We start from the raw sequence: 9,930 nt of genomic DNA on the forward strand, positions 1-9,930 counted from the left end.
GATTCTACTACTTCCACAGACTCTATTTATCAGGAATGGAGACTTCTTCAATTCCATTTCTATATCTTTAGGAGCATGTGCCTTGATGTACATCAAACCCAATTGACAAATAGAAATTTTCCAGCTTGCTTGTCTACTTAAATCTACTTGACCACCAGAACAAATGAAAATAAAGTTGTTACCATTTGTCAAGATAACAATTAGATATCTAACATTTTTTTCCAGCAGGGAAGTATATAAAGAAAATGAAGACTGACCTTGATTTGTAGCTAGAGAAAATTTAAAAAATAAGTATGAACTAACATAAAGGCAAAGATGAAGCACACAACGGACTTGGTTATTCATCCTCACACTCCACTGTACTTCTTTTCCACTAGTATAGTTATTTACAGTATTATTGTTTCTGTGGCTACTGAGTTGTGAGTTCACATTTTAAGAGTTAATTTATTAATTCTCACTCAAAATAATGATGTTTAGAGTATCTGGCACAGAACTTTGCAACAAGAAAGAAATATTTAACATATGCTTTTAGTTAGAAGAATCTGAGGCTATTGCTTGAGGAAGGGTGAAGAGACACAATGCGGATAGCGTGATCTTCTATTATACAAACCTTTCTGGTAAAAAACAATTAGTCATTCTTAGAGATACATTGTTACATGGTAGAAATCACTTCGACTTGATCAAATAGACCAAGGTTACAATCCCAGCCTCTCAGTTATTTTCTCTGGGCCATTAATTCAGTTCTCAATTCTTACCTATTAAATGAGAAAGATACACTTGCCTCCCTAAGTTGTAATGATTAACTGCAAGTGAATAATCATCTAAAGCACCTACCACATAAGTGTTTGGCTTAGAGATGTGCTAAATAAAGAGTATCTATAGTTTTCACGCTTTTGGTTCCAAATGGCATAACTGATGCTAGTGGAAATATATGGAGACTCATTTCAGCTCTGTGAAGGAGGTATTTTCTAAGAGAACCGCCCAAAGATCAAATCAACTGAGTTGCTTACTTTTAGGTGGTGGCTTCACCATCATCAAGGCCTTTGAAGCAAAACCTAAATGACCTTTACCAGAAATGATGAATAAGGAATTAAGTATAATGCTAATTCCAGGCCCCCTTAAATACTATGTTTCTGTGATGCCTTGAAATTTCTGATAGATTCTGAAAAGATGGAGACAATTTTACTGATTATTCTTGTAAAGCAAAGATAATGACATTAGACAGAAGGGAGGAAATTTGTCATGAGGCATTGAGTTTGACTTAACTGGCATCTTTGCATGTCCAAAAAATTAGATTCATAATTCTCCCCTGAGCAATAGGCTTTAGAAAAAATAGAAAGGTCTAAATGTTCTCTAGCCTCTGGCTTTCAGTTGTCAATTTAAATGGCTCTCACTGTTCTATTTCACCTTTTTCTCTCTAGTCAAGAAGCAGACCTGACAAAAATGGTTAAACAATTGCTGTTGATTTGCCCTAGGAAAACATCATTTACTTCTAATTCATTGGGATATACCCTGGGAATTCTTTTCCTCCAACCCGCTCACTTTCTCAGTTGGCTGAAGTTCTGTCTCTTCCTTCTCCATCCAGGAAAAAAAAAATCTCTCCTTGTCTCATGCAGTTTTTCTCTCTTCTCTGAAGACCCAGTGTACTTAACCCTATGGAGAATTGTCTACCAAAAGAGGGTCTCTCAAGTCAGTTTCCCAACAAGACTATTCTGCCACCAAATGGAGTCTTCACACCACCCACCAAAAGAGTAACTTTCTTTGTTTCGTTGTGGTGTATTTCTGATTGTCAGACTGTAGCTGTGCGATCCTAGAGAACAGAAAACCCTGGGAAGAGGGGGAGAGGCACAGACTCTTGGGGTTTTCATGGAGTGGTTTCAAATTCTTTGTGAAATCCCTGAAAATATGTGTAAAAGTTCATGGGAGTGTGCACTTTGCTGGATTAGAGGCCATGGCTTCATCATATTCTTAAACACTGCATATGATTTTCTTAAAATGGGTTAAGAATTAAAGAATTAATATCTTACAGAACAAAATACTTGCAAGTAATATATCTGATAAAGGTCTAATATACACACTACATCAACAACTCTGCAATTTAACAATAAGAAAATAAACAACCCAATTAAAAGTGGGCAATTTAAATAGACATTTCTCCAAAGATAGGCAAATAACCAATAAATACATGTAAAGATAATCAACACTGTTAGTCATTAGGGAATGAAAAGTCAAAACCACAATGAGATAATGACCTCACACCCACTGAGATGGCTATCACCGAAAAGACAGAGGGTGACAAGTGTTGATGTAGATATGGAAAAACTGGAAGTGGGTGCCCTGGGACCAGTAGGATAATGACCATAGTTGACAATGCAAATGGAATCTGACCAATTACCAGTTTTATAGAATGGGCATCTAAGAGTACTCTTATAAGCATTTTCAGACATTAAATTGCTCATCTTATCCAACATCACAAAGATAACAATACCATCCTTCATGGCGTTTTTATGAAGATTAATGAAACGGCATGTGTCACACAATAAGAGTCATTGTCTGAAATGTTTCCTGTGATTTTAAGTTGACATTCCTATGGTTTTAAATTTACAAAATAAAACATGAGCTCAAAGAGGTGCTTGGATGTGTTTCTAAAAATATATTGTTTAAATTCCAATAAAATTGAGGCATCATGGACAAAAACTCATATGAAAGCCAAGTGACTCAGTGTTTCAATTATCTATTAGTGCATAACAAGGTAGCCCAGAGCTTAGTAGCTTAAAATAAAAATTCCACTTTTACCCACAGTTTTGTGGGTCAGGGATTTGGGTAGGTCTTGACTGAGAGTTTTTGTCTCATCCAAAGTGACTGAGGTTAGAGAATTCATTTCAAGATGGCTTATTACTGTCCTGGTTGGTGTGACTCAGTGGACTGAGCACTGGCTGGTGAACCAAAGGGTCGCTGGCTCAATTTCCAGTCAAGGTACATGCCTGGGTTGCAGGCCAGGTCCTCAGTAGGGGGTGCTTTAGAGGCAACCACACATTAATATTTCTCTCCCTCTCTTTCTCCCTCCCTTCCCCTCTGTCTAGAAATAAATAAATAAAATTGTTTAAAAAAAAAGATAACCTTGCACCTTGAAAAAAAAAGATAGCTTATTACTAATGTGACTGACATCTCAGTGATTTGTTTTTTTCTCCCTCCTCTTCCTCCTCCTCCTTTCTTCTTCTTCTTCTTCTTCTTCGTCCTCCTCCTTAATCCTTCCTCTTCTTCTTTTCTCTCTCCCTCCCTCTCTCCCTCCCTCTCTGTCTCTTCCTCCCTCCCTCCCTCTCTCTCCATACAGCATCCTTCATCAGCCATTCTCCATGTAGCTTGGGCTTCCCAAAGTACTGTTGTCATAAGATACTCGCACTTCCTATATGAAGATGGCTCCCAGAAGAAGAAGCTGTCAGGCCAGGAAAGAGCGATGCCCAAAACTGGCACAGTGTCACTCATGTTGTAATCTATTGGTCAAAGCAGTCAGCCAGCCAGCCAGCTTCAAGGGAGAGAGGAAGCACACACCACTTCTTGACAGAGGACTGGCAAGGGCACACTGAAGAAAAGCGTTTAGCATAGGAGATATTTTTGCAGCCATCTTTGGAAAATACAATCTTCCACACTCAGGGTCTCATCCCAGCACAATTGCCATCAACCTTTTATAATGTCCCAAATCACTCCTACTACCTACTATCTACTCTTTGCTTAGAAAATGCAGAAATTGGACCAGAGTTCTACTTAGCCTTCTTTGATTGCAAAGCCCAGAAGTTAAGTTATCTTAAGAAAAATAGAATTTACCAGGAAAGACTGCCACTAAAACCAGCAAACTCTCAGGCACCAGCTATGTCCCCTTGGACTCTGGAATGTTGCCATGTGTGATTTTCCTCTTAGAATTGCGTACTATAAATCTGTTTTCATCATCGTCCTGACCCTTCCTCACAGGTCCACATTCTGTGGGGTCTGTCAGTTTTAGCTACCCTCCACCCCAGTTAAACAATTACATCTACCTCCAGCTCCAGGTTAAAATTCCACAGAAAATCAATTGCCCCTTTTCCCATCCCTTTAGTCCTCTACTTCTTTTTACTGTAGGAAACTGCATAAGCCTCTTGCTACTCCAAAGACTGGCTCCATTTTTGTCAGTTACACCTTTTATCTAATCAGTGGCCATTAGGGGAATGGGGTGGTGGGGGTTGAAGATAAAGATAATACCACTTGGTAGAAAAAAGAAAAGGCCATCTAGAAGGCATGGGGATCCATGAGTAATACAACTAAATAATTTCCAAAGTCATGCCAGCTCCAAGTGTATATGGATTTTGTAAAGGTAATTTCCATTAGCTTGTGAAGTAACACAATAGCCTACTCATTTCACAATGCCTCACAGAGTGTTCTAAAAAAGGAGCTACTGAGCAGCTTCCATTCCCTGGAGAGAAGAAAGAGCACTCCAGGGACCCAGCCTAATTTCCTATAGCCATTCTATTATCCCAGCTGTATCTATGGTTTCTATTAGCCCTTCTGTGCTATTGATCAGCCTGGTCACAATGAAAGAGCTTTATTGAATTCCAAGTAATGGAAACTCATTACATGGCCTAGATAATTAATTACCAATTCTTTCCTTTTAGTGAAATTGAAACTGGCTGTGGAGAGCAAGCTGAGTAAGCTCAGTAATGCAGCCTGTTTGAAGCTTTATTTAATGTGTATGAAGAACACTACACTGGCCTTGGAGATGTGCTTGATGTACTGCAGACCCTTGAAAGAAGCCAAGCACTTTCCTTTAAAATAAACCATCTTTTAAAATGGAATCAATTGGAAGGAGGAGTCACTGAAACCATGAAAAGTAAATCAAAACATTTGCAAACCACTGAGTAAGTTGGATATAGCAGTTGGGTTCATATCTTTGATCTTGTCTTTTATTCTCTTAGGCATATATGACTGCTAGGTACATTGCCAATGTAATTTTTAAATAGTGAGTCACTAAGCAGGCGTTAATACCTAAGATATACAGAGAATTGATAATCGCATCATTGGATGGATCGAAGACTGAGGAAGATGGTTACTAATGATAGTTGGCATGAATCAAATGCCTACTATGTGCCAGCCAGTGTGGTAGGCCTTTCACATATATTATGTGATTTAATATTCACAACTCTACAGTCTAAGTTATATCAATACCTTTTTGGAAGACAAGGATAACAAAGCTCAATCAAATGGCCCAAAGTCACAGGGCTATTATTCCATAAATCCAAATTTAGTTCTGCCTGAGTAAGTTCACTCAATCCATTTTGCCATACTACCTCTCCCAGAATTAGTATGATAAGAAGACAAGCCATTTCAAAAATAGTTTACAGGAAACACTGGGAAGACTTGTAATTTATACAGAGATCAAAGTGAAACATAGAAAAGGCAATTATGCCTGGAGTAGAAGCATAAGAGAAAATAGTTCTTTTATCACCATCATATCCCTTCTTATGGAGAATACTGGTGGCAAAATGAAATGCAATGTTAATTTGTGTTTTGTAAAACTTGGTCTTAAGATATTGGAAGCCTGGATGGCAATTATAAAAGCTAGAAATGATAGACTTTCTAAGCCTTATTCAATCGTCTATGTTATAAGAGGTGAAGATTTGTGTAATTCTAATTATACTGGATGAACTTGAAGCCACTTCTTTTCAAAAGAAACGCAAGTCAGACTCCAAGAAGCATTGAACTGGCTTTGATGTTCATTCTCTGCATCCAACCGCATGACAACCATGGCATATTGAACACTTGCAGACAGTGTGCTGGCCTTATCTCGGGTACACTGGCACGCTTCTGCTGCCACCAGTGAAGTTCTCTGCTTCCTTAGTGTCGGTAGTGCCTCCCCAAAACTGCTTACACCAGTTGTATTTGTTACAGTGATTATATAATGTAAGTCATTATTACATAAACCAACGAAATGAGAACTATGAAAAGTAAAAGGTCTGTTGGTTGTACTGAAAAAGGAAACAAAGTTGAATGCTTTGTAACACATGAATATTATTTAAAATATTGTTGTTGAGTTACATATAACTGAGACAACTGTTAAAGATTAGGAATTATGTCAAAATATACAATTATTTGTTACTTAAATTACTTGGAGGTACTTCTAAGGGCTCCTGCCATTTCAAATAAAATAAAAATTTAAATCGACTAGTCATAGGTAAAGTTTATGTAAATAAGATAATTCAGATATTTTATCAGTTGACTCAAACTCACTTAATTGCCCTTGGAACTACCTCAAGATGTGTGCTTTCTCTTAATTTAAAATAAAACTCTTATATGAAATATGTCTTTAATTGACACAATAACCGTATTTTTTAATTAATTAACCAGTTACTAGTCAAGCTGGTAAGCACTAAGAGGATTTCTAATATATCACAGATATTTACCAAAGGTTTCTTCAGAGGAGGCAAAGTAAGACTTTATATCACATATACTTTAAAAGAATTGCTAACATCATTTTTGGACATCCCCCTTTTCCTAAAGGTCCACTCCTTCTTGCAGCTATCATGTACCTATCTAACGCCGCCAGACTCCTCACTCCTCAGCCATCGGGCTAGCACTTGCTTCCTGCCTCCTATTGTCTCTCCTTCACCTTCTCTCATAGAGATCAACTGAGACCCTATGGCTTTCTCCGTTTATCCATCACTGCAATTATCTGATCAGCATAAGAAAGACCCAGGATGCTCTGAAATAAAAATAAAAGATCTTCTTTTATTTTTTTAAATTTATTGATTGATTTTTAGAGAGAGAGAGAGAAAGGCAGAGAAAGAGAGAGGTTGATTTATTGTTCCACTTATTTATGCATTCATGATCGCTTCTTATATGTGCCCTGACCAGGAATTGAACCGGTAACCGTGGTATATCAGGAAGATGCTCCAATCAGCTGAGCTACCTGGCCAGGGCCAGTGATCTTCTTTTGGAAATAAAGTAAAAGAAAATGTTACATCTGCATATATTTTAATATTTTATCGCCTTTGCATTTGAATAACTAACTTGAGCCTACCTCTCTATTCATTCTAAGAAAGCAAACCCCTGAGCTGAAATGAATGTCTTTGAAGAAATCTGTGACCACCAAATAGCCAAACTCTACTTTGATGATGAGGTGAGAAAATTAAAAGGTACTCTGACGGAGAGAGGGAATTGTATGAAGAAAGAATAATGTAGCTTTTTGGAAAGATGAATGAAGTGGTGGGGAGAGGAGATCAGGGAGACATGGACCTGGAAGATTCTTAGCTGAGATCTGATTTCCAATGCTTAGAGTGGTGGAGGCCGAAACCTGACAGAACAGTTCTTGAGGGATTTGATGTAGTTCTTGACATAAGCAGAATTAGGGAGTAAAAGAATATGTGCAAGGAAGTTGGGGGAGCTTGTAGAATTTTTTTGTTTATACAGCATGGATGAGAGGCCCGAAACAAGGATGTGGTGAAGAGAGCAAAGCAGCTATTTAAATATCTCTGGGAAGAACATCACAAGTAAAAGCAATTCTAAAGTGGAAATACCTTAAAGCAAAACTGAACTTGGTGTGTTTAAAGAACAGCAAGGACGCCAGGGGGGACTGAGTAAGGAGGGTAGTGGCAGCAGAAAAGATCAGAAATTGGGGATGACCTAGCACTCTGTGGGCCGCTGCAAGGCTCCCTTTACTATGACATAATCAGGGAGACTTTAAATAGAACCATAAGATAGATTTTTAAAAATCATGTAAAACTGAATATTATGGAAGTTAATAGATGTGACATTCACTTTCTTCTTTCTTCAAATGCTTGCTCTTTGTGAAGAATTAGCAAAATGAAAGTGATGCCTGGGCATTTTCAGATAGAAGTCTTACATATACAAATGAAAGGCAGAAGCTTATTCCCAGGTATCTACCAATGGATAAAATTACAAAGATAACAGAGTAAGCTGAAATTTTAATAACTGGCTATCAGAAAAGCTTCAGTGATGTCAGGTGTACATAAAGATTCACTCGGTGATACATAAAGTTGTCTTTCTAGACCCTCGTTCCCAATTTTACAAAATGAGGGATTTAATTAATATAATGCTTATGACCTCTCATAGCACCGATATTTGGGATTTGCTGCTAATATTTGATGGCCTGGGACTTATGTCTGAAATGGAAGTGATATGTCCAGCAACTGTCATATGTCCATATCTGAAAGGAAAAAGAGGAAGGAATCATCGCCTATCTGGAATTTACGTACATACTTGTATTTAAATTCACCAACTAAGCAATTCCTTGAGCACATAGAATAAAAGAACTAATGTCATATTGTCGTGAGAGATCTCCACATATAAACCCAGACAAATAGAGGCTAAAAGGTAACATTTTTGTAAAAAAAAAAATTACAAAACTGGCACAGAAGCAAAATAATCAATGGGGGGGACTTCAAGTACCAAAGTGTCTGCTAGGGGTTCATTCACCTAAATGTTGAGCATCTGATAAATGCTTGTCTTGCTGACAATTTCAGCTTTCAGAATATGAAAGGAGCAAAAGGGGCAGATGAATAGGAAGAATGAAAGTATGAATATGAAATTGGCAGACATGCAACCTAGACTTTAGGAAGGCTGATTTCAGGATGAAGGAAAAAATAAAATACTATGAACAGGAGACCTTGAAGTAGAACGTAGATTATGTGCAAAGGGACATTTCACTACAGTTTTGACTGCATGACTATAAGTAAGACCAGAAGAAAAAAAGAAAAGACCTCTTAAGAACTCAAGAAAGATGAAGGTACTTTTAAGTGCAGGTGTTAAAAGTATAAAGGAAAAGACAATAAGAATAGTTTATAAAGCATTGCATTAACTTTATTGGTTATTAATAGATAAAAAATATTCAACAATAATCTTAATTTCCCTCAGAGATCAGTTATTTAGATCTGCACTTATGAAGACACCATCAGCTACTTGTGGCTATTAAGCACTTGAAATGTGGCTAGTTCAACAGGCAGGAAAATCTTCGATATTCCATGCAGCGATATTTTCACCAATATATCCCCTAGAGCAAGGGACATGAAAAAAACTAAAAAATGGGACTTCATCAAAATAAAAAGCTTCTGCACAGCTGAAGAAAACATCAGCAAAATGAAAAGGGTACCAACCATATGGGAAAATATATTTGCAAATGATACCTTGGACAAGGGTTTGATCTCCAAAATATTTAAAGGACTCACACAACTCTACTCCAGGAAGAAAACAACCCAATTAAAAAATGGTCAAAAGACCTGAACAGACACTTCTCCAAGGAAGACATACAGAGGGCCCAGAGACATATTAAAAGATGCTCAGCAATACTAGCCATCAGAGAGATGCAAATTAAAACCACAACAAGATAGCACCTCACAGGGGTCAGAATAACCAACATAAACAAATCAACAAACAAGTGCTGATGAGGCTGTGGAGGAAAGGGAACCCTAGTACATTGTTGGTGGGAATGCAGAATGGTCTAGTCACTGTGGAAAACAGTATGGAATATCTTCAGAAAACTAAGAATGAAACTGCCTTTTAATACTATGCGACAGAAAGAAAGAAGGAGCTCCTATCCTTCATGACAGCATGGATGGAACTGGAGAGCATTATGCTAAGTGAAATAAGCCAGGCAGTAAAAGATAAATATCTCATAATCTCACCTATAAGTGGAACATAAGCAACAAAACAAACAAGCAAGCAAAATATAACCAAAGACTTTGAAATAAAGAACAAACTGGGAGTAATCACAGGGGAGGGGAGAGGGGTGCGACAGAGGATAGAAAGGGAAGGGTCATCAAGGAACATGTATAAAGGACCCATGGGCAAAGCCCAAGGGGGGTAGGATTGAGGGTGAGAGGTGGGGGTGAGTGGGGCAGGGGAAAGTGGTGGCATGAAAATGGAGACAACTGTACTTGAACAAGA

The sequence above is a fragment of the Desmodus rotundus genome, chromosome 3 (genome assembly GCF_022682495.2).
Source record: "Desmodus rotundus isolate HL8 chromosome 3, HLdesRot8A.1, whole genome shotgun sequence".
Taxonomy (NCBI): Eukaryota; Metazoa; Chordata; class Mammalia; order Chiroptera; family Phyllostomidae; genus Desmodus; species Desmodus rotundus.